This window comes from Phocoena phocoena, chromosome 6 (genome assembly GCF_963924675.1).
Source record: "Phocoena phocoena chromosome 6, mPhoPho1.1, whole genome shotgun sequence".
NCBI lineage: Eukaryota > Metazoa > Chordata > Mammalia > Artiodactyla > Phocoenidae > Phocoena > Phocoena phocoena.
Window position 1 is genome coordinate 87,209,254 of NC_089224.1, and position 26,622 is coordinate 87,235,875.

At 37.9% G+C, this 26,622-nt stretch overlaps 1 pseudogene; it reads right to left on the reverse strand.

The window, feature by feature from the left end:
- Positions 1-5,840: 5,840 nt before the first annotated feature.
- Positions 5,841-26,622, reverse strand: part of LOC136125104 (WD repeat domain phosphoinositide-interacting protein 3 pseudogene) — a 97,427-nt pseudogene continuing 76,645 nt past the window's right edge.

A 26,622-nucleotide genomic window follows, 5' to 3' on the forward strand; every position in this document is an offset into this window, starting at 1 on the left:
CCTGGAACCCGGAAATATTATTTGTATAGAAACCAGGTCTTCACAGATGTGGTTAACCAGAGGGTTTAATGATTGAGAGAGGATCTTGCATTAGCAGGGTGGGCCCTAAATGTAATCACGTGAGGAGAAGGTGATGTGAAGACAGAGGCAGAAATTGGAGTGATGTGGCTGCAAGCCAAAGAATGCCAGCAGCCACGTGAAGAGGCAAGGGGTGGATTTTCCCCTAGAACCTCCAGATGGCGCGTGGCCCTACAGATGCCTTGATTTTGGCTCAGTGATACCGATTTAAGGTCTGTGGCTTCCAGAATGGGAGAGAAAATATGTGCATTGTTTTAAGCCACCCATTTTATGGTAATTTGTTACAGTGAACATGGGAAAAGTATACAGCATGGCATCAGCTAAAGCCTTTGCTGCAACTGCACCTCAGTTTAACTTCTTCCTCTGCCCAATCCCGTGAAACAAATTAAGCCAAGTCTCAGCAGTTACTCCTCCAGCCTGGACCAGCCTTTTGTGGTCTGGCCTTGCTCAGTACTTTAGAGTAAATACAAATTCATCTGGAAGAGGAGCAAAGGTCAGGGAAGGGACAACATATGTAATGTGTGAGAGAACCCCGTGGATTTGGAGAAGTTCTGGGGCATTTAGGGCATATATATGCGCTAAGCCTCACATCTTGAAGCTGCCCTCAGGGTCTCCTTATGGCCTAATCCCCTACTTTGCTTCTGGCTTCTACCAAGCCCAGCTCTGACACTAGCACAGTGGGACCACCTCATGCAAAGCTTTTTTTTTTTTTTTAATTTTATTTATTTATTTTTGGCTGTGTTGGGTCTTCGTTGCTGCCTGCAGGCTTTCTCTAGCTGTGGCGAGTGGGGGGGGGCTACTCTTCGTTACCGTGCGCAGGCCTCTCATTGCAGTGGTTTCTCTTGTTGCAGAGCGTGGGCTCTAGGCACGTGGGCTCAGTAGTTGTGGTGCGCGGGTTCAGTAGTTGTGGCTCACGGGCTCTAGAGCGTAGGCTCAGTAGTTGTGGCGCACGGGTTTAGTTGCTCCGCAGCATGTTGGACCTTCCCGTACCAGGGCTCCAACCTGTGTCCCCTGCATTGGCAGGCGGATTCTTAACCACTGTGCCACCAGGGAAGCCCCAGGCTCTGCATTTTATGCTCAGCTGTTTGGACATCATCCCCAAAGCAGTGGGTGATACTGAAGGACTGTTTTGCTGGGGAGTAACATGATCATATTTGTATATTTTCAGATCAATTGGCTACAGTGTGTAAATGGGAGTGAAGGAAAGAAAAGCGGAGTAACGAGAGTAAGAAGAGTAAGAAGAACGAGAGGAGCAGAGGGTAACAAGGTGACATGAACTTGGTAAGCTGTTTCCTGGACTTTGAAGGCAACTACTTCAGAAAACAGCTATGTTCTGGTAGTGCTACCTTGAGCCCCATAACTAAGTGTTAAGAGGCTAACAATTGGAGAAGGTGGCAATAGTTCTGAGGACAATGTACCCTTGACCATGGCTGGCAGAAAGCTGTAGGGACCTGGATCATATTGCCTGGGTGTGAATCATAGCTATGCCACTTACTCATAATATATATTTAAGCAAGGTTTATGAGCTATGCCTGCCTTTCCTCATCTACACTAATGATACCTCACTCATGGAGTTATTGTGAGGATAAGTGCATTAATATACGTAAAGCACTTAGAAGAATGCCTGGCACATAGCAAATGCTTAATAACATTAGTTATTATCAGCCCAGCAGTTTCCTCAAATGTTTTATAGTCAGGAGAGCTGCTTTTCATTTATCAGAGCCCTGGGATCTCAAGAAATAGTGAGGAGAAAGGAATGTATTTATTAAAGGTGCTGATTAAAACTGGAAAAGATATACTGCTACTAGGAACTTCACCCTCTGCCCAGCCCCTAGCCCCAATTTTCTCCTTCCCCTTCCCCACTGAGAATGGTGAGTTGGGCATGGGAATTCCATATGCTTAGAACTAAAAGGGGACTCACAGTCATCAAGGTAAACCACCCACCCAAGGCTGGGTTCCTACTATAGCCTGACTCATCCTTTGGTTCCAGCACTGGACTTGAACACATCCAGCAATGGGAAACAAACCATTCCCATCGTCACAAAGCCCACAGTCCAGTGGCACGCACAGCCATAAATTAACAATTATATATGTATATAACAGCATAATATCAATAAATGGTACAAGGGAAGCTGTCTGGAGGGTGCTGTGGGAATAAAGATGGAAGGACTAATTTATCTTGGGGCAAGCAGGCAAGGTTTCACTAAGACAATTGCACCTGTGATGAATCTTACAGGCTGAAGCTTTTCTTGCTAGCCAGAAAAGCTAGGGACACATATTTGATGAAAAAGGAAAAGCCAACTAAGACACAGAGTTTGGAAAGAGCCAGCTCTTTTGGAAAATCTTGATAGCTGGAATACAGCTTGAAGAGTGGTAGAGGTGGAGTAGCGAGAAGAAGGGACAGAAGTTTGGGCAGAGGAAATAGGTTGTAAATCCTTTAAAGCAGTGCTAACGTCTCTGTAACTATCCTGAAGGCCAGGGGGAGAATTTGAAGATCCCTAAGAAGAGAAGCACATAATCAGATTGGTAGTTGTGGTGGGACAATTGCAAGGCCTCCTGGACATAATGAGAATGCGAATCCTCTTTGAGACACAAAATTTAAAACCATAGTAATAATGCAAATATTATCCCAATTTCTAAAATGTAAAATCTAAGATATGATGTAATTAAATGCTTTCCTCAGGATTGTGCATATAATCAAAGAACTTTTTATTTATGAATTTTATGTTTGCTTCATCCAGAGTGCTATTTTACAGACACAAAAGTTCAGAAGAGGGCTTCCCTGGTGGTGCAGTGGTGGAGAGTCCGCCTGCCGATGCAGGGGACACGGGATCGTGCCCTGGTCCGGGAAGATCCCACATGCCACAGAGCGGCTGGGCCCGTGAGCCATGGCCACTGAGCCTGCGCGTCCGGAGCCTGTGCTCCGCAACGGGAGAGGCCCCAACAGTGAGAGGCCCGCGTACCGCAAAAAAAAAAAAAAGTTCAGAAGACATGCCTGCACAAAACAAATGAAGAAGTGAAAAGATCAAACTAAGAAAACGGCTTTTTTTGTTTTAGTGTGAATGTCTAGAAAAGTAAAGTGTATATTGTCTGAAAAGAATTGCTCTATCAATCTCTACAAATGTTTCTGTTCCTGTGAAAACTCCGTGTGCATTACTCAACATATGTACCCATCAATCACTACTAGTTTGAACTGAGGGTTAGTCTGGTAAAATTTTCCAATAGAATAACAAGTGCTAAAATGTCACTTCCTAAAACTGAGAATTTTATTCCACAAAGGTAAATTTAAAGCACAAGTTTGGAATTGAAAACAAAAACTTTATCAAAATGAAATATATTTTGGAAGTGAAATGCATTAATAGTGTTTCACGGATTTTTTTCCCTTGAAGTTATTAGGTGTTAAAATAAAACAGTGCTTTTCTGTTAAAAATGGATTGTATGTTTATAGTAAAACACTGACAAAGTATAAAGGAGAAAATAAAAATTATTCCTAAAGACCTAGAAATAACTATCATAAATATTTCACACACTCCTTTCATACACACATATATATTATATGTTTATCACTTATTTCTATTCATTTAAATTATGCCATAAGTGTTTTCCTATAATATTCAATATCCTCTGAAAACAATATTTTAATAGCTGTATAATATTGCACTATAAGGTTATTTCATAAATTATGCAACTATTAACTTACAAGTGGGCATTAACATTGCTTCTAATTTTCTATAGTTTAAGAACTCTGCAATGTTCATTCTTGTACATGAATCACTTTTCACATCTCCACAGCTCTGGTGACTTTCTAAGGGCAGAATCCTAGAATAGAAATGTTGGGTCAAAGTATAAGTTACACTTTTAAAGTTTTTGCCACTTATTGCCAAACTGCTTTTTGCGCAGTTTTTACTAATTTGTAGGTGCACTAAGAAGTGCACAGCTTGACAGGCAAAACATAATATATAATTAATAATTATTTTTCCTTATTATATGTGAAGTGAGGCTTGTTTCATAATACTTATTGGACAACCATATTCTGTGAATTGCTTTTCTATGTCTTATTACCAGTTTTCTACTGGGGTATTGGTCTTCTTCATCTCCTTCTTTTTTTTTTTTTTTTGCGGTACGCGGGCCTTTCACTGTTGTGGCCCCTCCCGTTGTGGAGCACAGGCTCTGGACGCGCAGGCTCAGCGGCCATGGCTCACGGACCCAGCCGCTCCGCGGCATGTGGGATCTTCCCGGACCGGGCACGAACCCGTGTTCCCTGCATCGGCAGGCGGACTCTCAACCACTGCGCCACCAGGAAAGCCCAATTTCCTTCTTTTGAATTAAGGGAGGAAGGGAATTTTCTTTGTATTATAGATGCTTTAGGATGCTCAGGAATGCCCCTAATGGGGAAGTCTGGGCTTTCTTTTTTTTTTTTTTTAGCAAGCTGGTTAAGCTGTTGATCTGGACTCTATATCATGCTGCCAGTGGGAGCCTATTAAGGACACCTGGGTTAAGATCAAGACCACGAAGTGCATAATTACCATATTATGTTCACGCCTTAGTCTCTTTGTCATGTTTGTTGCAAAACTGAGAATTTGCTGCTATACTGATTCTAAATATTTGCAACCTGAAATCAAAAACACAAAATTAAATTTCTTTATCAAGAATTTAAGAAAACTAAATATATGCTTCAAATAGTACTTAACAATATAGAGCCCATAACTTATTGTAGTTACCCAATGTTAAAAAAAAGTGATGTGCCTTTCATTTTCAAAATATTAGTGTGTAGCTCTTAAAAACGTTGGGGAGAGAAAAAGATGTCGGTAAACATAAGTAGAAATGACAGACTAAAGCATTATTCTCAACACCGACAGAAATCACCAGAGGACACTTTCTCCTGTATCACTTTGTTGAAAGAGGTGTAGAATATTTTCCTTCATATACTCTAAATTAAATGACTAATTTTTAAAGTCTATGCATTGCTTTGATCCCTACACATAACAGAGAATTGACTATTAACCCTGAATAAAGCTGACTCTTCCTGTTTAAGAGACCCAGTCAAGCCCCCTAGGAAGGATGGCTACTCCCCACAGTGACACTACAACATGCTTGGGCTCTCACTGTTGGGGGTCTGGTGTTTCGCGTCGATTGTAACAACTCCAACACAGAAACAGGGGACGGTGGCATGCAGCATGCGTGCACACATAACCAAACAATGTTACAGGCATGGAAAAATCCCAACATTTAATTTACACAAGGGGAAATGTTCACACTGTGTTTTCTAGCATAATTGTGTCTTTTTTCTTCATGTTCAGACTGGAGAAGGAATTTTTCTCCATTTCTAAGGTGAGCTGCTGGTATTATTAACCTATTTAAATCTTGTTACACTGTAAGAACTAACATTTGCCAATTTGCTCATTTCTTCACTGTAGGCCCAGTAAAAAGGAGGGAATCTGTTGCCAAAAACAAATTTCAATTTGTTCACCCTTTTCTCAACCCAGCTCCTAAGTTTATATGGAGTCCCCTCAAATTTTAAAGGATGCAGTGGAACTGCTAGAGCTAAATTTCACAGTTGAACTGTGATAAGATAACAAACCAACAGTCAGGTACAAGTTGTTCAAAGCCACTTAAGTATCTACTTATGCCCTGGTAATTATTCTCTTAATAAATGGAAAGCCTTCCTTAGGAAAGGAAAAGACTTCATATGGCTTTGAGGCCAAAGGTCATTGGGGCAATCCCTTCCTGCCTTTTACCCACAGGTCCACAGTGTGCCAGCGTTAGCCCCAGAGGGGTCTGAGAGACACACCCAGCACTTCAATGGGGTGATCAGCTGAGGGAACCTGAAATTTGGGAAAACTCCATTTGGAAATGAAGTATTTTGGAAGGAAACTGGCTGATGCCAAACTAGACTGTTTATTCTTTTGGATCTTTGGCAGCAAAAATGTACACTGTGCCATGGTCACTAGATACACAGATGAGGGAAGTACGCTATGATAAATATTTACTGCTTGAGATGTTCTTCATAGTTCCTGGATTCAATGCCCTGATAGAAGCAGCAAATATTCTCATGAGTCCGTTTTTCAGATTGCAATTCTTTTTCCCTACAGGTCGAGAGCAGTGCAGCTCCGGATACCTTCCTGTACGGGGATGTCCACTGGCAGCATCCCGGTGCTGGCCAGGTCCACAAGCTGCACCTGACTCACGTACGTGTCTGGGAAGTCCAAGAAGGGATTGTTACTACTGGGACACAAGACACAAAGGCCTTTAGATTTATAGTAGGTTTTAAAGACATGCAACTAACTGGCAGGGGTTGTGTGCGCATGTAAACACCTTAATCACGAGGTCCAAAGGGACAATTCTGTCTCACCTCAATTTGGCTTCCTTGAATTCTGTGGAAAAGTCTAGGTTAATGAGCGTGTTCTTTTTCAAGAGCTCCTCTTCTGGCAAAAGGGTTAGGCTTTCAGTTGCATGCAAGTTGTACCATGTTAGGTGGAATTATAACCTTGTTACTGTTTTTATATGGAAATTAAGTATGGCTTAAAGAGATGGATATGAGTGCCAAGTTGACAAGGGGTGGATCTGTGATAGTTAAGTTTATATGTCAACCTGTCTGGATCAGGGGATGCCAAGATATTTGATTAAACATTATGTTTGGGTGTGTCTGTGAGTGTTTCTGGACAAAACTAGCGTCTGAATCATTGACTTAGTAGATTGCCCTACCTAATGTGGGTGGGCATCACCTAATCCGGTGAGGGCCTGAATAGAACAAAAAGGCTGAAGAAGGAGGAATTTGCCCCCTTTTCTGCCTATTGTTTGTGATGGGATATTTCATCTCTTTTTCTGCCCTCAAATTGGGATTTACGTCATGAGCTCCCTGCATTCTCAGGCCTTCGATTCAGAGGGAATCCCATCACCGGCTTTCCTGGGTTTCCAGTTTATACATGGCAGGTTGTGGGACTTCTCAGTCTCCATAATTGTGCGAGTCAATTTCTCATAATAAATCTCCTTTTATATCCTATTAGCTCTGTTTCTCTGGAGAACCCTAACTAACACAGACACCATAAATAGTCACTCTCTTGCACTGCTGGTAAATTGCTACAGTCTTTCTGGAAGGGAATTTGTGAGTGTACTTCTAAAGCTTTAAAAATAGCCATGCTTTTTGAGATTACAATTCTACATCTAGAAGTTAGCCAATAGAAGTATCTGTGGATGAATTTACAGATTTCTCCACACAAATGAACATCTCAGTATAGCTTAGGAAACTAAAAAATAATTAGACATAACTTAAATGTCTCATTATTGGGGATTTATCAAGAGAATTATTTTATCCTTCAAAGCTACACTGTGAAGGTTATTTTTTGACAGAAATGGGTACTCTTGTATTAGTCTTATGTAACATGAAGTTATAAAACAGAATGTGGGGAAAAGTGGTGGGGCGGTGGTGGTATGATGAAGTGGGAGATTGGGATTGACATAAATACACTAATATGCATAAAATGGATAACTAATAAGAACCTGCTATATAAAAAATAAATAAAATTCAAAAAAATATATATGGGTAGAAAAAATCTAGAAGGGAATCATCAAAATATAACCAATAGCTGTTGTGGTACAGTAGAATTAAGAGTGATTTTTCTTCTCTTTCCTATTTTCCAAATAGTTTGTAATGTTCTACTTTTAAATTTCATATATTTACTTTTATTGTAAAATATGATCGTTTATGACAACCAAGAAAAGAGATTTATAAGACTGGAGAAAACAAGGACAAGGAATAAATTCTAGACCCTAAAAAAAAAAAACAAAAAAGAAAGAACAGAATGTACTTATGATGCCATTTTTATATATAATTTTTTGACACAAACCTGCATTCCTACAGAAAATGGAGTTCTGTTTTAAAGTCAAGGGTGTGAAAAAGGAGACAGCAATGATGGGATTCCTCTCAGAAATGAAAACTGAGCCTATAAACATCACTAGTTCTAATAACTGTCTCCAAAGGAGTTAAGGTATGAAGATCAGGAACTTTATTTTAAATGCTCTTTTAAAACCTCAGAACTTTTGTCACTTATCCTTTTCAAAAACTGCCTCACTATTTCCCCATAGTAATCACTCATTTATTTAATAAATATTTTTAAGCACCTATTATGTGCCAGGCACTTTTTTTAGGTGCTGGCGCATGAGCCATAAAGAAAACAGTCGTTGTTCTCATGTTAGCATAGTCAGGTTCACAGTAATTGACTTTAAACAGCCAAACGTGTCAATGAGTGATAAATGCTGTGAAAAAAAATAATGAAGCAGAATGAATAAATAGAGAATGCAGCCTCTTTGCTTAGCCGACATTTGAATAAAGACCCCAAAGGAAGTGAGGAGGTAGGCTAAGCTGAGTTCCAGGGGAAAAGGAGTAGCATTGCAAGCAAAGATGACAGGATGATGGCCCTGGGTCAGGAGTGTTTGGTGGCTTTGGACCATCAAGGAGATCAAAGAAGCTACAACGGAGTAAGGCAAAGGCAGAATGGAAGGGATAAAATTAGAGAGGTAATAGAGAGTCAGACAACATATTGAGATGAGGGTTAGCAAGGAAATTCTTCAATTATGAAGCCTTATGTCCAAGTTTTACAAGAAAGCAAGGAGCTGGACAGATTCTGTACAACTCTCAGAGAGTCTTAGGTGAAGGGAATCCCCAAAGGTAATGACTACCAACAGGTAAACAAAACAGGGTCAATACTTAGGTCTATTGACAGGTGTGAAAGGTATCTGGAGACAGTTTGGGGGCTAAGAAGGTGGGGCTGGGGTTTCCTTGAAACCCAAAATGATTCAGAAATAATTTGCATTATAAATATATTTTCAAATAAAAGTTTATTTTTGAAAATATGTTAGAAAGTGTCAGTGGGTGCTCTTATTGGGTAACCTAGCATGAAGAATGAATACCCTCCGGTTCACTTCTGTAGTTAGTTTTGTTTTTCTTTCAAAGAATAAGCATGTAGAGGCTTGCAATGGCTTGCTATAGAGAAAAGGAGTAATTTGAATTTTTCTCCTGGACTCAGAAATGATCCAGATTATTTGGCAGCTTGACTTCTTCCAGTTTGCTTTGCATTTGCATTTTAATATCGTGCCAATAGACATAACTATCTTCTTTGAACACTTTATTCCTTTCCTTTACAGAGTAGTAATTCTGATCAGAGGATAAAATAACAACTTAAAATGAAACCTCTGATGGAAATCAGGCCAACCAATTGAAATAAATAAATTTAAAAAGAAATCCTACCTCAAGATGTATGTATAATAGAGTGAAATGATACACTCCTCCTATTTCAGAAAAGATGAATTACTATAAATGCTGCCTAAACAAGAGATGAAACTTCAAAATATTGGCAACTGAAAAAACACAGAGCTTAACCAAGGAGAGGAAAACATACCATGTAGATTTGCTATGTCCTTTTAACCATAAATGCCTTAAAATTTGTTAATTAATTAAACATTATTGTGTATATATTCTGTGCCAAGGACTATGCTTGGCACTAGGATAACTCAGTCTAGTAGGGAAGGATGGTAAGTGAACTAATTGTATTATAAACATAATGAAAGAAGTAAGCTCACAGGAGTGTGGGGAGTTACTGTAGAAACACAGAAAAGACTGAAGAACTGGGAAAGGCTTCCTGAAAGAGATATTGCTTGGGAACCCTGAAATTTAGGATTTGAAGGATGGTGCAAGCAGGAACATCCCTGGAAAAGAGTCAAGAGGCCTACATTCCAGTATGAACTCTACCATTAACTAAACTTGAGACTTGAAAGGTCACGGGAAGCATTCATGAAGGGAAGAGACAGGAAAAGCAAGGATGCTATGAAAGTAAAGAATGCTTGACATAGCTTGGAAAAGACTGTGGGCCTTGAGGAGTGTGGCTGTAGCCCTTTGACCAGCTACGCCTAGGGAGCTACTTATTCTGGGTTTCCTGGACTCAAGAGAGGCAGTGCTGGTAACTTTAGTATTTTCCCTACATGTCCTCTATTGTCTATGGACTTTTCCAACTCCTCCATAACAATTTTTGAAAACAAAATGTGATCTAATCCATTGATTTTCAATGGGTGGTCCCAGAATCTCCTGCAATACAATCACCCAAGGTCCTTATTAAAAATGCGGACCCCTGAGTCTTACCTTAAGGTTGCTGAATCAGAATATTTGTATCTAGAGTTAGGAAACCTGTATTTTAACACCTTATTAGGTGATTTGTTTGCACCAACTCATTCTGGTCCACCTATTCTATCCTCCCTGCCAGCCACAGAAACTGGTACCATATTTGTACTTCCAAACACGGACATGTTGGGGATTGAACCCCATGACTCTCAGTCCCCACCTTACTCTACTGTGTAATTTCCTATTTTTGATCCAACAATTTAAACTTATTTAGTGTTTCCAGAAGTAATGTGGAGCGATTCTTATGTTAGGCTGTTAAGAAGCCAAATAGGAGCTTAAATTGTGCATATGGTAATATTTTTATATTACCCTTGAGCAAAAATATTCATGGAAAAATACTGAAAGGAAACACAACCAAATGTTAGCCATTTTTGCCTTCATGGGGCAAGAATGTTGTCTTTATTCATCTTTCTCTCTTCCCATATTTTGTATCCTTCAAAACAAGCACATATTTTATAATTTAAAATAACAATAACTTCATTTAACCTGGGATAAAATTAAAATTGAAATGCCTAAAGCAATAAGAGACCCTCAGAGAACTTTCAAAGCCTCTGGTAAATTGTGTTTTCAAGATTTAACCATCTCTGTTGGCTCTGGCCTCCCAGATGGTATGGATCTGCTCAGTGATCTCTGACCTCACTTGATTTCTGAAGATGTCCTTTGACCATCAAACTTTGCCCTACTTTTCCTGAAAAATTAAGTCATTAGAAACTTTGACTCACGGACGAAAAAGGTTTGGAAGATTTCAATTTGGAAGATGAATAAAAATCACAGGGAGTAGTGTCTGTTCACTTCTAAAACTCTATAAATCTTTTTTTGTGAGAAATTTTAAAGGCAGGCTTTAAATTCTTGATCTAGGATTTGAAAGTTAACGAGCATAAAAAGAAATTAAGATATTCTTCCCATATAGAGATAAAGCCAAAATTTTTAAAGATTTTGATTTTCTTTTGGTAATTGTTTTAATTATGAACTGAGTGATTATTTATAAATTTATTTTAAAATTTTTATGTAATGTACTGCCATTATGTACAATTTAGAAAATAAAAAATAATATTAACTATCCATAGTTTTGCTATATATTAATAATACAGTGTATTTTCTACAGTCTATGCATAGGTCTGTGAATAATTACATATAATTTGGATTCTTGTAATTTTTTATAATATTCTAACACATTTTCATGTTACTATACAGGCTTTTTTTTTTAACATCTTTATTGGAGTATAATTGCTTTACAATGGTGTGTTAGTTTCTGCTATATAACAAAGTGAATCAGCTATATGTATACAAATATGCCCATATCACCTCTCTCTTGCGTCTCCCTCCCACCCTCCCTGTCCCACCCCTCTAGGTGGTCACAAAGCACTGAGCTGATCTCCCCGTGCGATGCAGCTGCTTCCCACTAGTTATCTATTTTACATTTGATAGTGTATATATGTCAGTGCTACTCTCTCACTTCATCCCAGCTTACCCTTTCCCCTCCCCATGTCCTCAAGTCCATTCTCTACCTCTGCGTCTTTATTCCTGTCCTGCCCCTAGGTTCATCAGAACCATTTTTTTTTTATTCCATATATATGTGTTAGCATACGGTATTTGTTTTTCTCTTTCTTACTTACTTCACTCTGTATGACAGACTCTAGATCCATCCACCTCACTACAAATAGTTCAACTTCGTTTCTTTTTATGGCTGAGTAATTAGAAACATCATTGAACCAAAAGATTTCTGATACTAAAATCAACACAGCACTAATTTATTTTGTTCAGATTATGAATCTACTTCAAATCACCTAAAATATGCTTTTGGTCTCATGACACATTTAAATAGTTAAGAGGCATTGCATTCTATTTTCCATTGTCCTATGATATAATGAATCATATCTAGGGGAAACAGTGATAAGGGGCAGCATAAGTTTAGGTGAAAAAAACTTACTTTTAGCTCTCATGAAGGTATCCATCTAATGGATATTCATATAAAAGAGTTTATGACTAAATAATCGATATTATCAACTTCTTAAATAGAAAACCTAACTTGTGATCACAAATAAGTTTGACCAAATTTTTGTGATTCTAATTCTAATGGGAACGCTTCCCATTCCCCTGTCCCACTTTAGAAGCTGTAGCCCCTTCAAGTCTGGTATAATGTAGAGAAAATAGACAGCTATTGGGCTTGGAAAATCTTAGGCAACTTTTACTGAGCTGAGCATTCAAATATTTCCAGATGGATATGAACTCTCTGAACATCTGGGTACTGATGTATTACCTGGAGACCTCCCTATTTATTCCTCAATAAGTCAGATGGCATCCAAAGCTAGATAAATCCTTAACATGAAGAAAGAAGGTGGCAAAATATTCTACAGTAAATGATGTAGCAGGTAACTACTGGTTATACATAAAGGAACACTGGTTGATAGAAGGCACTGATAGTGCCTAATCTTGGAGACCAGAAATAACAGTCCCAGGAAATTTGAGTCCAGTTTCCCTGCTCTTTCAGTAGGGAGCTTACTATAGCTCCCCCAGTTTTAGTTAACTCTCATAAAAAGCTTCCCAAGCAATTTTTACATTAGAATTTCCCTTTTCTTTCCTATAGTGACACATGCTCTTTACATTTAAACTTAAATTGTCCCACATCAATCACCTAGTAGTTCACTCTGGGCTTTAGAAAAGATACAGCTGATTCACAAAACAAGCAGAGTGCAAAGTGGCTCTCTTCCCTAACTCTAAATTCAATTCATCATGCTGATATCTTGAAATCAGCTACTGTGAGAGTACTTTAAACCACAGAAATCAGCACATACCTTAAATCAGAAGCCTCACCCCCAGCCCCAGGGGCTTGTCTGCCCAGCCCGCCACTGTTTGTAGAGTTCTATGTATGGCTAAAGCATAAGCATAATCTGAAAATCATGCACTTGGTGGCCTTGATATTAACATAGATGTTCTTAATTGGCTCTCACTGGCAGTATGATCTAGAGTCTAGACACAATAGCATAAGCAGCTTGCAAAGAAAAATGAAAGACAAATTTCTCATTTAGGAGCATTCCAAAGTGACCCACTGTACAAAGCATAGAAAACCCCCTTCCTCCCCTTAATTCAAAGGAGAAGAAGACAAAGATGAAGAATGAAGAGGAGCAGGAAGCAGAGGAGGTGGAGGAGAAAAGAAGGAAAAGGAAATAAAAATAAGGAGGTGGAATAAAGGCTTGTCAAAAATCCTGCTTTTTCCACAGTGGCCAAAATGCATGGTCATCATTCATCCTTTGTTTCAGAGGCACTTTTACTATGGATTTTATTTCTCCTTTTCTTTTATTTTACACCAGTATTAGAGTATCCTACAACATGCCCTATGATTAGTACAGAAGCTTTCTGGACCATGCTTTGCTTCTGCACCTCAAAATCCAAGACTGTCTACTCCCTTGAGGGCCCTAAACTCCACTAATGACTCATAATCAAATGTTCTATTTCTAAGACTCATAATAAGGGATTCTCAGATGTAAAAGCAGCAGTCACAGGCAAAATAAGATTAGATAAAAGAGACTGAACTTGAAGCACTGCTCTTGGAGGGATCCAAAGGTTTAAATCAGACTCAGCATAAAGTTGGCTTTCAGAAAAGTAAATTTCTTATTAAACTGCTAGCTTGACTCCAATTTCTCAAAGACCCTTATTATAGTTTATTGCAGTTTAATACTAGTCAAATATTCACATCTTTTTAAATATATTCTATTGAGACTTTCTGAATATCAGATAATAGCCAAGTGAGATATCCAAATTTCTCATTCAGGCAGTTCAGATTAGATGGTTTCATAAATTATATCAATGGTTCAGCACATACTCAGCAGTCTCAAGATACAGGACGATTTCTGTAAGTCCACGTATATGTCTAAGTATAATTGGTATCCCCATGAATTGCAACAAAAAGAAGGTGAAGGTGAAACATACGTACTATAATTTGCAGTTTGCACCATATTTCAGGTGCATTTCTGTTTTGACATTATATTCAATTTAATTGCCTTTTTCAATCAAAATCTTAATTGTATAGTTAGTTAATGCTAATTAGTTGATGAAGTATATAACTAAATGTGTACACTTTCTATTATGTGGTTACACCTATACATAATTTCTTTAAAACTAAGCTTGTCTATAGATGCCTCTAAATGAAAGTATGTAAAAAATTACCTCTAAGTGTAAATTTTCAGAAAGGTCAAAACATATGAAATTAGACCTTTTATTTTGAAAATTAAATTCTAAACTCCTCTTCCCAAATCAAGAAGTTAATACTTTTTCTCATTAAAAAGTAAGGAAATGTGATTTAGAAAATGCCTAAGCTTCCAGCCCTGTGGTAGAAAAATTTACAGTTTTAGGTAACAAATTCTCTTAAAATCCTTCATGAATTATTTAGATCACTATTTCCCTAATTTGGCCATGTATCAGAATCTCTTAGGAAGCTTTTAAGAATATAGATCTCAGGATCTCTGTCTAGATCAACGGAGTCAGGACCTTTGGGGTAGAGCTCAAGAATTCATATTTTCAAAAAATTTCTTCTCCAGGTTATTTTTATGTGTAATCAAGTTTAGGAATAAAATATTTTAGATAGTTACGTACTTCCTACCATCACTTGCTATCCCCACTCTCATTCTTCCACTACTCCAAAAAGCAAATCTACATAAACGTGAAGCCGAGTACCAAATTTAGAGAATTTGAATTGGTCTGACTTAACATGTAGTTCACAAAGTTCACCCTGGAGGCCCCTGTGGAAAAGGCAAAGACAGGAACTTTCACCATCCACAGCTATTGCAACCATGATACCAGTTCAGAACCGGGTGGCTTCTGATCAGGACCTACATTATAGAGGAAACAGTGAAGATTTAAAATATGAACCCAAATCACAACGCTTGATACTCTCAATTGCCAGCTTTGATTTGTGACCTGTTGCTTCTCGCACATCAGCAACTCTTTTGTGCGTCCTCTACTGTAAAAAGATTTAGGAATTTATAAGTGTTAAGTCCCTTGAACCACAATGGGATTCTAGCTGTAAAACATACAGCGAACCCAGAAGGTCATTTTGGTAGTGTGGGTTCCACCCAGAAATTAAGAGTCTGAGATAAGAACTTGAATGCAGGTAATTGGTGGTGGCAGAGGGTGAGGTGTAATGCCAGGGAACAGTACAAGGGGTGTTCTTGAGTTGGTCACAGCTGTGGGCACTGGGGCTAGATTATGTTGGAATCTTCTGAGGAGCAATGTAGAATGTGCCTCCAAATTGCTCATTGGAAGGAAAAAAGAGAAAGCCATTCATGTACCAGCTCCCATCTCCCAGTAGTCAAGGACTGCCCCATCAGATGCTTATTCTATGGCATTCCAGTCTGCACAAGTGTGAGTGCCACCCAGTTGCTACAAGTATCCCATACCACAATGTCAGAGAAGACCTGGAGCACAGAACAGAAGGCACGCAGACAGGCAAAGCGGAGGCGCTCTCAGATCCCATATGTGTGTGAAGCTGGTTGTTACAACAACAGCTGGCTTAAAACTTGGGCCAGGAAGACCAGGATGAGGCACAGAAGTCGTCCTATACAGTCATGCATGTATCGGGAGGCTACTGTTCTGCCGTGAGCCTGCAGCTTAGAGGTGTGAGGTTCCAAGGCTTAGTACCCTTATTTATGCATTGAAATAGTTCCAGAGTTCTCCAAATTACCAAAAACAGCATGAAGTTATGCTGCTTACATACCGTTACATTGGCACTCTCTGTACAGTGTCATCTCCCTTGCTCCTTATACTGTTAATTTCTTACCCCCCATTCAAGCTTTCTCCTTTCTGTTGCTATTGAGCATTGCTCTGTATTTCACCTGTAACCAGTGAGAAGCTAATTTAGCTTCAAGTGTATGGTACACCCTTAGAAAACGAACAAGATATGGAAATTATAGTTAGGGTACCAGGCACCTCCATGATAATTTTGGCATAAGTCTCCTCCCTGACTAGAATTACCTCACTATCAAACACCACTAGAGACAATAAGAAGACTACTGGTGCTCTGAAACCAGGCTCCTTGGGTTCCTAGGGCATACAAGTAAAGTAAGTGGTGGAGTGCTTAAAGTATTTTGAAGATTCATGGTGAATGATACATGTGGAAGAACCCGACACAGCACATGTGCCTGACTTGTTATTGTCTGCCGTGCTTCTGGAAGATAGGCCTTGCTCCCCTTCGTCCCTGCTCCTAAATATTTCTAAGAGATGATGCGACTTTGCCTGACATGCCATCATCACCACTACGCACTTAGAAAGTCAGGTTCCCATCCCACCCCCACGAACTTTCTAATTCCACTGTTTGGACATTGTCTCTGATGGAAGACCACTTTTCAATGTCATTGACTGTCTGCATTTGACCTGTGATCTGTGCTAATCCTCTTGCCCTCAGCTTGATTGTCTCTTTATTCCCAGCAAGGCATGGACCCAGGATCTGGGAACATGTACCTTGATTCTTTACTGGGAGATTTGTTGTTACAGGAAATTGTGCCTTTCTGTATTGCTGTTATGTGAAGGGATTCAATATTTCATAGAAACAGAATAATTAGATTCACTTATGCTTTCAAGGCATTACATATTACTGTGCAGGAACTCATCAAGTTGAGTTTGATCTAAAAGAATACAAAAACAGAAAAGCAGAAAGGAATTATTCATTCCCTCACCCTTCTTTTTGCAGTTCACATGAATATCCCATCTCTAATCCCACTCTTTAATCATATTAATTACGACTCTATTTCTGTGGCGATGGGAAGAAAGTGATACTAAGACAGGTTTAACAAAAAGGGGGGAATATTTTCATTCATAAAACTGAACAGTTAAGGGGGTATTTGACTTCAGATATGGTTTTACCCAGTGTTCAACAAGAAGCAAATAGACGTTTCTATCTTCATTTCTTGGTTTTGCTTCTACAACATTAGATACATTTTCTGCAGAACCTCACTCCCACCCAGCAGCTACAATGTGACTGCAGCAGCTCCTGTCCCTTCATGCTTCTGTGCAGGAAAAAGTCTGAGAGTATTTCTTAGGATTCACAGTGAAATTCTTATTGCACTTCACTGAGTCTCATTAGCTTACGCATTTATATTGGACTCATGGATTGAATTGTGTCCCCTTCAAATTCATATGTTGAAGTCCTAACCCCTCCCCACCCCCAGGACGTGTGATCGCGACCCTGTTTGGAAATAGGGTCACTGCAGATTTAATTAGTTAAGGTGAGGTCATATGGGAGTAGGGTAAGTCCCTAATCCAAATGACTGGTGTTCTATTGTCCTATAAAGGGGAAATTTGCAGATACACTGGCACACAAGGAAGATGCCACGTGAAAGCAGAGATTGGGATGATGCAGAAGAACCCAAGAAATGCCAAAGATTGCCAGCAAAACACCAGAAGCCAGCTGAGAGGCATGGAACAGATTCTCCTTCACAGCTTCCAGACGGAACTAACCCTGTTGACACCTTCATTTTGGAGCTGTAAGACTGTAAGATAATAACTTTCTATTGCTTAAGCCACCGAGTCTGTGGTACTTTGCTATGTCAGTACCAGGAAACTAATACATGCGCCAATCACCACGGTCAAGTGAAAGCAATACTCTGGCCAGGCTTGAGTCACATGCAGGCCCGCCATACCAGGAATGGAATGACAGCACTGGAACAGACTGAGGGAGGGGGTGAGTCTCAGGGGGATGTTAGAGTTGGAGGATGAATGGAAATTGGGTAGAATAAATTTCAGCTGTCAATGATACAGTTCCCTATCTTCTATCAATTTCAGGGGGAACAGAGTTCACTTCTCTATTTATTGATGTGATAAATATTTGTCCTCTTTCAGTCTTTCAGTTACACCTGATATTTTCTCTTCTGCACAAGGTCAAGTGTTTCTCAGGCCCTTAGAAACACTAGAAATGTCCATGATTTCCTTCCCAGGTTGAAGGTGTTAATGGAAGCAATGACAATGTAAGATCCTTGAAAAATAGTTACAACGATATTTCAGTAATCAGAGTATTTGATCAAAATGTTTGTCCATAAAGTATGAGAGAGATTTTACTACACTAATATACCAAAGTAGTGATATGAGCATATATAGAAATTCTACAAACAGTGCAAGAGGGTTCCCTTTTCTCCACACCCTCTTTTACAAGCATTTATTGTTTGTAGATTTTTTGATGATGGCCATTCTGGCCGATGTGAGGTGACAACCTCATTGTAGGTTTGATTTGCATTTCTCTAATAATTAGTGATGTTGAGCATCTTTTCATGTACCTCTTGGCCATGAAATGTCGATTACTCAGCCATAAAAAGAAATGAAATTTGCAGAGATGTGGATGGACCTAGAGTCTGTCATACAGAGTGAGGTAAGTCAGAAAGAGAATAACAAATATCGTATATTGATGCATATAGGTGGAATCTAGGAAAATGGTACAGAAGAACCTATTTGCAGGACAGGAATAGAAATGCAGACACAGAGAATGGACGTGTGTACATGGGGCAGGGAAGGGGAAAGGGGGATGAATTGAGAGATTAGGTTTGACATAAATACACTACCATGTGTAAAATAGCTAGCTAGTGCAAACCTGCTGTATAGCACAGGGAGCTCAGCTCGGTGCTCTGTGATGACCCAGACGGGTGGGATGTGGTGCATCTGTACAGCAGAAACTAACACAACATTGTGAAGCAACTGTACTCCAATAAAAAATAAATTCTACAAAAAGTTAAACTTTGGAATGGTGTATAAAAAAAAGGAAAATAAATGAGCTTTCAGGTTGGGATAAATTCTACAGAGTAGTAATATGTGTGAAGCAAGGAACTGTGCTTTAGAGGAGAGTTGAAGTCAATGCTGGTATTATTAATGTATATGTTGAGATAATAAATGTTTAGCCATTGGTATATATATTCATGAAATGGGGTATTAACATTCTTTTTGTTTTATATTTAACTCTGTAGGGTCTACTAATTTACAATTAAATTAAAAAATCCACTAGGACTAATGAGCTAATAATTGCAAAGAACTCTTGAGCATGGATAAAAGGCACCAAGGGAGGACAAACTTCTATTCATGAAAATCGAAACATCTAAGACTTTAATTACATCCCTTGCTAGAAGGGACTTGTAATCAGTTATGGGGACTAGCTCATTAATGATCTGCTGTGGGATTCCTGAACAACATATTGAAAGCCATTTCACTTACCAAATGTGAATATGCTTCAGAGCAGGCATTTTCTGATAATTCTGTTTCAATACAGCAGGTTCCCTTTTTCTTTCAAATTCAAAGGATTCTAATTAGTTCTATAATATAACACACCTCTGCATTGTCAAAATTTTCATTTCAGTTTTTAAGTTGGGCAGTGAGTGTACGTTTGAGGGATATTATTTCTAGGTTGGGGGAAGGGGAATAAATAAAAGAATTTCTTCAACTCTCTGGGTAAAGATAGTTATGGGACTAGGCTCAGTGAAATAGAGACTCAAATATTTGGTTCTCAGTGCTGGAATCCTGAGTTTGCCCAAAGAAGCATTGAAGGAAGTGCCAAAGTTTCTCCAACTATGGTATTTGACGACCAAATGTTCTGGAAAATATACGAAGAAGTTTTATACATATACATCTATACATGTGTATACATAATCTCTAACCTGAAAAATTTTAAACCTACTTAAAAATGGGAACAATAGTACAATGAACACCCTTAAATTCTTCACTTTGATTCCAGCATATATATTTTGACATATCTTTGTAAAAGTTTGAATCTAATATTTATTTGTTTATATTTATTATTTACATTGGAAAACGTTAATTAGTAATCTAATGTTGGGAATTTAGATGATGACAATTTATTTTCATTTTATTCATCTACATATTCTAATACAATGAATATGAATTACTTATATAAATAAAACATCCTGCAAAACGATTCTTACTGAATTATTTAGAAATGCTTTCATTGGGGTGTTATAAACATAAATTTCATGTTATGCATTTGAATCTACGTGTAGCAACAAAATTTGTGATCAGGTGTGAGTTACAAATCTCTGAAAACCAGTAAAAATTCAAGATTTGATTTTTCCCATATACCGGGGAGTTTGTAGGTAGGAAGTCCAGGGCTGGTACCTTTGTCCCATAAATTCATAAAATACTCAGGTTGCCCCTATATTTCTATCATCCTTATCATGTATTCCAGGTCACATGATCTTAAGAAGTGTCCTCAAGTTCCAGTGTCAAGTCCTCATTCCAATGAGGAGGATGGAAGACAGCCTCTGCCAGTGAAGTTTGCCCATTTAAAGGAGTTATTTTTCTCTCTTTTTTTTTTTTCCCCAAATCTCAACCCAATGACTTGTAGTCATATCTCAATGTGTAGAACTAAGTCATTTGGCCATGTCAGGCAGTAAGTAAATCTGAAAATGTAATGTTTTGCCAGGCACAATGCCTCCTCTAAAAAAAAACTGACTGTGAAACACATCATTTTATATACCACTAAAAGAGAAAAAAAGTCTCCTACCAATGAAACTATGGCATGATTTTCTTTTCATTTAGAATATTTATTTGCTACTCATTTAAAGAATACTTTCAGATTTTTTTTTTTTTTTACACTTAGACTATAGTCATATATCATGCTGTTCTGTGTCCAGGACATCGTACATACATACACTTTTTATTTAATTGGTAATTGTAACAATCTTTTTGAAGACATCGTGAAAAGCAATTAAATTCAAAATGATTGGTACCAACAACACACGTAATACATTGATTATGTTGATGTGACAACAAAGTAAACAGTACTGACCAAATTCACATAAGATCAAGCATGATGCCTCTTGGCCAACAGTGAAGGCAAGACACCAACAATGGCAAGGGTATGGAACAAAAACAAGTTTGTCCTGGAACCAGTCAGTATGGCACCTAAGAATTAACTAGACTGCTTTTGGATAGTCAGTGGTGTTTGCAACATGACTACTTGAATCTGTGTGGCAGAAACTTTAAATTTAATTCATATTCTTTTTACAAAGGAGGTGGTGGTATTCTCTTCTAAGTAACTATTTGAGAATTGAATGTAACTACTTTCAAAAGACAAAAAAATCCAGAAATTAGTTAAAAGTGTTTTAGATTTCATAAGCAGAACTGAGGGAGAAAAAGCGTCCTGAGCAAAGAAAAGAAGCAGAAATCAGAGGGCAGAGTAAAAAGTGGTATTTGTTCAATGCAACCTTAAACAGAGAGAAAGGCTCTGGAAGTAAAGTGTACCAAGGCATTGAAGTTGCATCCCTGAACGTGTTAGGGGCACATAATTAAGCTGAGTGTGAGGGGCAAGGATGCTGATAGGATAATAACTAGCTCAGTCTTCTGCTGTGATCTTGTATGCTCTCATCAGTGCAATTAAGGTCACATAATCCATCACCTAGCAGAATATCTGGCATATAGTAGTGCTCAAGATTATTTATTACATTGAATTAGAAAATTAAAATTTTTTATTGGGATGAGGGGTTGAGAAATATCCCAGGATATTCATGAGCATTATTTTTTAGTTAAGCAGGTTAAACAGAAGCTCCTTTTAGAGATTTTTATTTCTTGGTGGGGGTGGTAGGGGGTGATATTCAGGTTACTCTCTAACTCTGCAACCTAGGTGAGAACCAGTAGGTAGGAATCAGACATGCCCATCAAAAGCAAAGAAGCTGACTTAAATGTTACATGCTGAAAGAATATCCTAGGTGTCTATCTTCTTACAAAACAAGCATGGGATGTACTGTCAGCAAAAAATGGATTCTGAATGTATACTAGATGTCATTCAATCACATTTATATGCACTTGCTCTCTGTAGCTTCCTGAATTGAATACTGTGGGAAGATAATAGAAGAGACTGATAAAATGTAAAGAGAGGCTTGGATCTGATGACTGAGTCATCTGCACCCTACTTCAGATCCACAAAATTTCTCTGCAGCTTTGACTCCAGCATCCATAATTTAAAAATCTGCCAGGGTGATTCTGATGTTCAGCAATGTAATTTAGCATCCTCTAGACTGGATCTTTCTAGAGTTCTTTTAGGCTTTCAAATTTCATACTTTAACACATTTGTCATATATTCAACAAACCTATATATATATATATATATATATATATATATATATATATATATATATTTTTTTTTTTTTTTTTTTTTTGCAGTACATGGGCCTCTCACTGTTGTGGGCTCTCCCGTTGCGGAGCACAGGCTCCAGACGCACAGGCTCAGTGGCCATGGCTCACGGGCCTAGCCGCTCCGTGGCATGTGGGATCTTCCCGGACCAGGGCACAAACCCGTGTCCCCTGCATCGGCAGGCGGACTCTCAACCACTGCGCCACCAGGGAAGCCCTAAACCTGTATTTTTAATTTAACAATATATTTTATTTAACCCAATATAACCTAAATATTATCACTTTAACATGTAATAAATATAAAAAGAATTAATGTGATTTTATTAAAAAAAAAAACCAAAAGAAAAAAGCTATGGGTTTTATTAGCAGCTAGTTCTCACTGCTCCTTACAATATAGAAAACCACAAGAGCCTCATAAACCTCAGATAAGCTCAGGTTTATGAAACTCTAGGACTAACTAAAGTCCCCAGAGACACAGAGCCTGAGAAATTCCCAGAAGTATGGGAGAAGAGCAAGAGTGTTCTGATCTTAAAATGTTATTTCCATTTGTGTCTCCAACTCTTTGCCCTATAGTCTTCTATAATAGCAGAACTTTACTGCAGTCACAGTGGTCTCTCTGCTATGGGATGAAGGATGGTCTGGAGACCACCGAACTAATTTCATGGAAGAACAAGACTGCTGAACTAAAGATGGGACATAAGGGGCAACTATTACATTAAGGAGACAGAAAAACCATTTGGGAGTTACTACATGTAAGAAAAAGAGTAATATACCAAGTGATATGTTTTGAATATGCCAAATAATATATCAATATACCAAATAATATGCTAATTACATAGTGATCTTTTGATACTCAGCCCACATGGCCTGTGAGGAAATCTTCTGCCTGATGAGGTGTGGTGATGGGTTTGTTCCCCACATTAGGGAACTCAAGAAATAAACATATCTGCCTTTAAATGGAAGCAAAGACAAGTATCTCTCTATCGGTCTTTTTAATTGCCCTGCACCACTTATAATAAAACAAATGTGGTATTATTTCCAACTCAGGAGGCTTCAACTTTGGAGGCTGTGACTGCACAAGCACTGGATATTCATTGACATATACAGCTGTGGCTGTGACGAAAGTAAAGAGAAGAGTTACGTACTTACGAGAAATTTCTCAATCAAAGTAACTCTAAATATACCACATCGTTTCTTGATGCTAAGAGGGCCTTTACAGGTCTTATAGTTCTTAAAGAGTGAGTAGGAAATTGCCAGAAGGAAAATCAAAACGAAGGATTCTGGCAGATTTAAATTTTCAGATCACATGCAAACACAGCACATTAGGAAACAGCAAGTTGTGAAAGATACTAGGGAGTACTTTTAGCTGACAGACTGATAAAAATAAGCTCATGAAGGGTGCGATGGGTTGGATTTTTTCTTCTTCCTTCAGTAGCCCTCCCTGCAGGAGGATTATGTTTCCTATTCCATCGATATGCTCCTTATCTATGTCAGTTTCTTTGACCAATGAAATGAGAGCAAACGTTATGATTGTCACTTCCACTAAAGTTTTAAAAATCAGTAAACAGTATACTATATATATTTTTTTCCTCTGTTGTATGCCCAGATTGCATTTGTTCCTTCAGTCTGGTTCCCAGAACAAAAATAATTTGGAGCAGAGCTGCAGTCAGCTTGCTAATGGCATATTTCTAAACATTCTCATATAAAAACACAATAAATTATTTAGAGAAGAAGTCAGAATATATGTAAGTAAATAATATATTCTCATGCTTTACCAGGCTCCCAACCATTCCACTGCGATTATTAGTAAAGGACAATTCATTATTTGTTAACTATTGTATTTACTAATATTAAATAATCAAGGTAGATTCAAAGTAATTGTTATCTTTTCTCAAAACTTTAATTTTAATGCTACAGGAAGCTCTGTGTCCTTAAAAATTCAGGTTATGATTATGCTCTGATGATTAACATTGTACAGCCTATGTCTATGAGTGGATAAGAAGGACAGTGATTGTCTTATGCACCATGCTTCTATGTTCATTTGTCCAGGTTCCTGTTGGAAAACAGCACAATCATTGTGCTGTTATATTTTCTCAAAAATAATGTATGAATACTGACACTGTCAGTCATCTCACAAAGGAATTGACATACAAGAGAGAAACAGAAAAAAATTCACAAAAACATATATATGTGGATAGACGTTGATTTGGGAGTAACAAAAGATACCCAGGAACAGTTGTCTAGATGTTTCCAATATTTGGAACGTTTAGCAGTTATGCAAACCAAATATTTGAATATCTGCTGGAAGTTTTCAGTTTTTCTGAACATGAAGACACTCGATTTGGGAAAAGACATTATTCAAAAATCAAGAGGAAAGCATTAAAGAGAAGAGTAGAAAGAAAAGTCTTTTCAACTCTGATTGATTGTCTGGTTTCATTAAGTCACCAGATGCCTCCTTTCACCTTATTTAACTGGTCTTAAAGGCTTAAGGAAGTTTTTAGCTCAAATCAGAGCAATCTAAAGAAGTTTCTCAAATTGCAAAATAGGTTCTTAGAAATCAAGAAAACTTCTACTCTTTAGTGAATACACTCAGAAATGCAAGATCTAAACAATTTTTTTCCGTTGACTATGAAGGCATTTAAGATCTTCAGAAAAAGCTTCTTATGTACTTTTTCTAAGCATGTACTCTGATAATTGTAAGATATAAAATAACTCACATTTCTTCTCATCTTAATGCAGACTAGTTTACTAGTTTCTCAGTTTACCAGCTGAGAGATGACATATTGGATTGTGTCTGGGAAAGATGACCAAACCTTACTTCTCTTAAAGACAGGGGTAATCCAATGTGGGAATTATTAGGAGCAGCTGAAATGATTTAGTCAACAGATCTGATGCTTCTAGTTTATTCTGTTTTCAACCTTCTGGGGTACAGGATTCAAAATAATTCCCAAGGAAGAGGCTTAAGATAATTATAGGAAAGAGGTCATGAGATAGCTAGTGCTCAAATCACAAGAAGCTTGCTGATAAAAACAAATATGTTCAGTAGGACAAAAGGGTTGAAAAGCAGAGGACATCTCTGAAGTTAGGGCAGGAGAAACGAGACCATTCCTAAGGAAAGGAGTAGAGATAAATTGGCAAAGGCAAGTTAGTAAGACAAAAAGCTGTGATGAGCCTAGAAAGCTCACTGGACAGACTCCTTCAGTGAACAAATTAAAGTCATTATTTTAAAAGGCAGAGATTTTCAGATTCAAATGCCTTCAAGATCACTGTAATCCCAAGAGCTCTCTATGCATGGTTGAATCCAGAAAACAGACTCTTTGAAACATATCTAAATCCTATGATAGGGGCTCTTCAAAAGAGAGAGAAAGGATAGAGTGGCGAGGTACTCCAGGATGAAAACCATGCATTGAAGATAAGAACACATCTTTTTTTTTCTTCTCTAAACATTTTTAGTTTTTGGAAATTATCCTTGTTGATTAATTTATATTCAGTTTATTTATTTTAAGTTGTATGGGACTCCATTATGTCAGTTCATAATAATTAATCTACCTCCATCAGTAAATAATAAAGATGAGGCCTATTTTCAGCTACAATAAACAAGACTGCAAAGAGCCAAAGTATATATCTAAATGGGGACTTGCTAATATGCACATCTTCAACTTTGTTTACCAAAGAGATGGTTTCAATTAATACTCTCACCAATAATGTATGAGAACTCCCTTCTCTCTACATTCGTAGATTTATTGCTTCCTTCTTTCTAAATACTGTTTTATTCTATATTTCTTACTAATTTATGAAATATATATTTAAGTGTGTGTGTCCATTTAATCCTTTACTGGTTATATTTACTAAAAAATGCCTTCTCCCAGTGGTGTGGGTTGCTAAATACAGATATTTTTAATAATGATACTTTTAAATTTATTTATTTTTGTCATTTTTGAAACATTTAAGAAATCCTTCCACACTCTAGTGTCATGAAGACATTTTTCTATGTTTTCTTCTAAAAGTTTTATAACTTAATTTTGCACGTCTTATCCATATGGAAAATATTACTTTATAGAGAGATTTAAAAAAATATATGGATAGTGGGACCTTCCTGGTGGTCCAGTGGTTAAGACTTCGCCTTCCAATGCAGGCGGTGCGGGTTTGATCCCTGGTGGGGGAGCTAAGATCCCACATGCCTCATGGCTAAAAAACCAAAACATAGAAACAGAAGCAATATTGTAACACATTCTATAAAGACTTTAGAA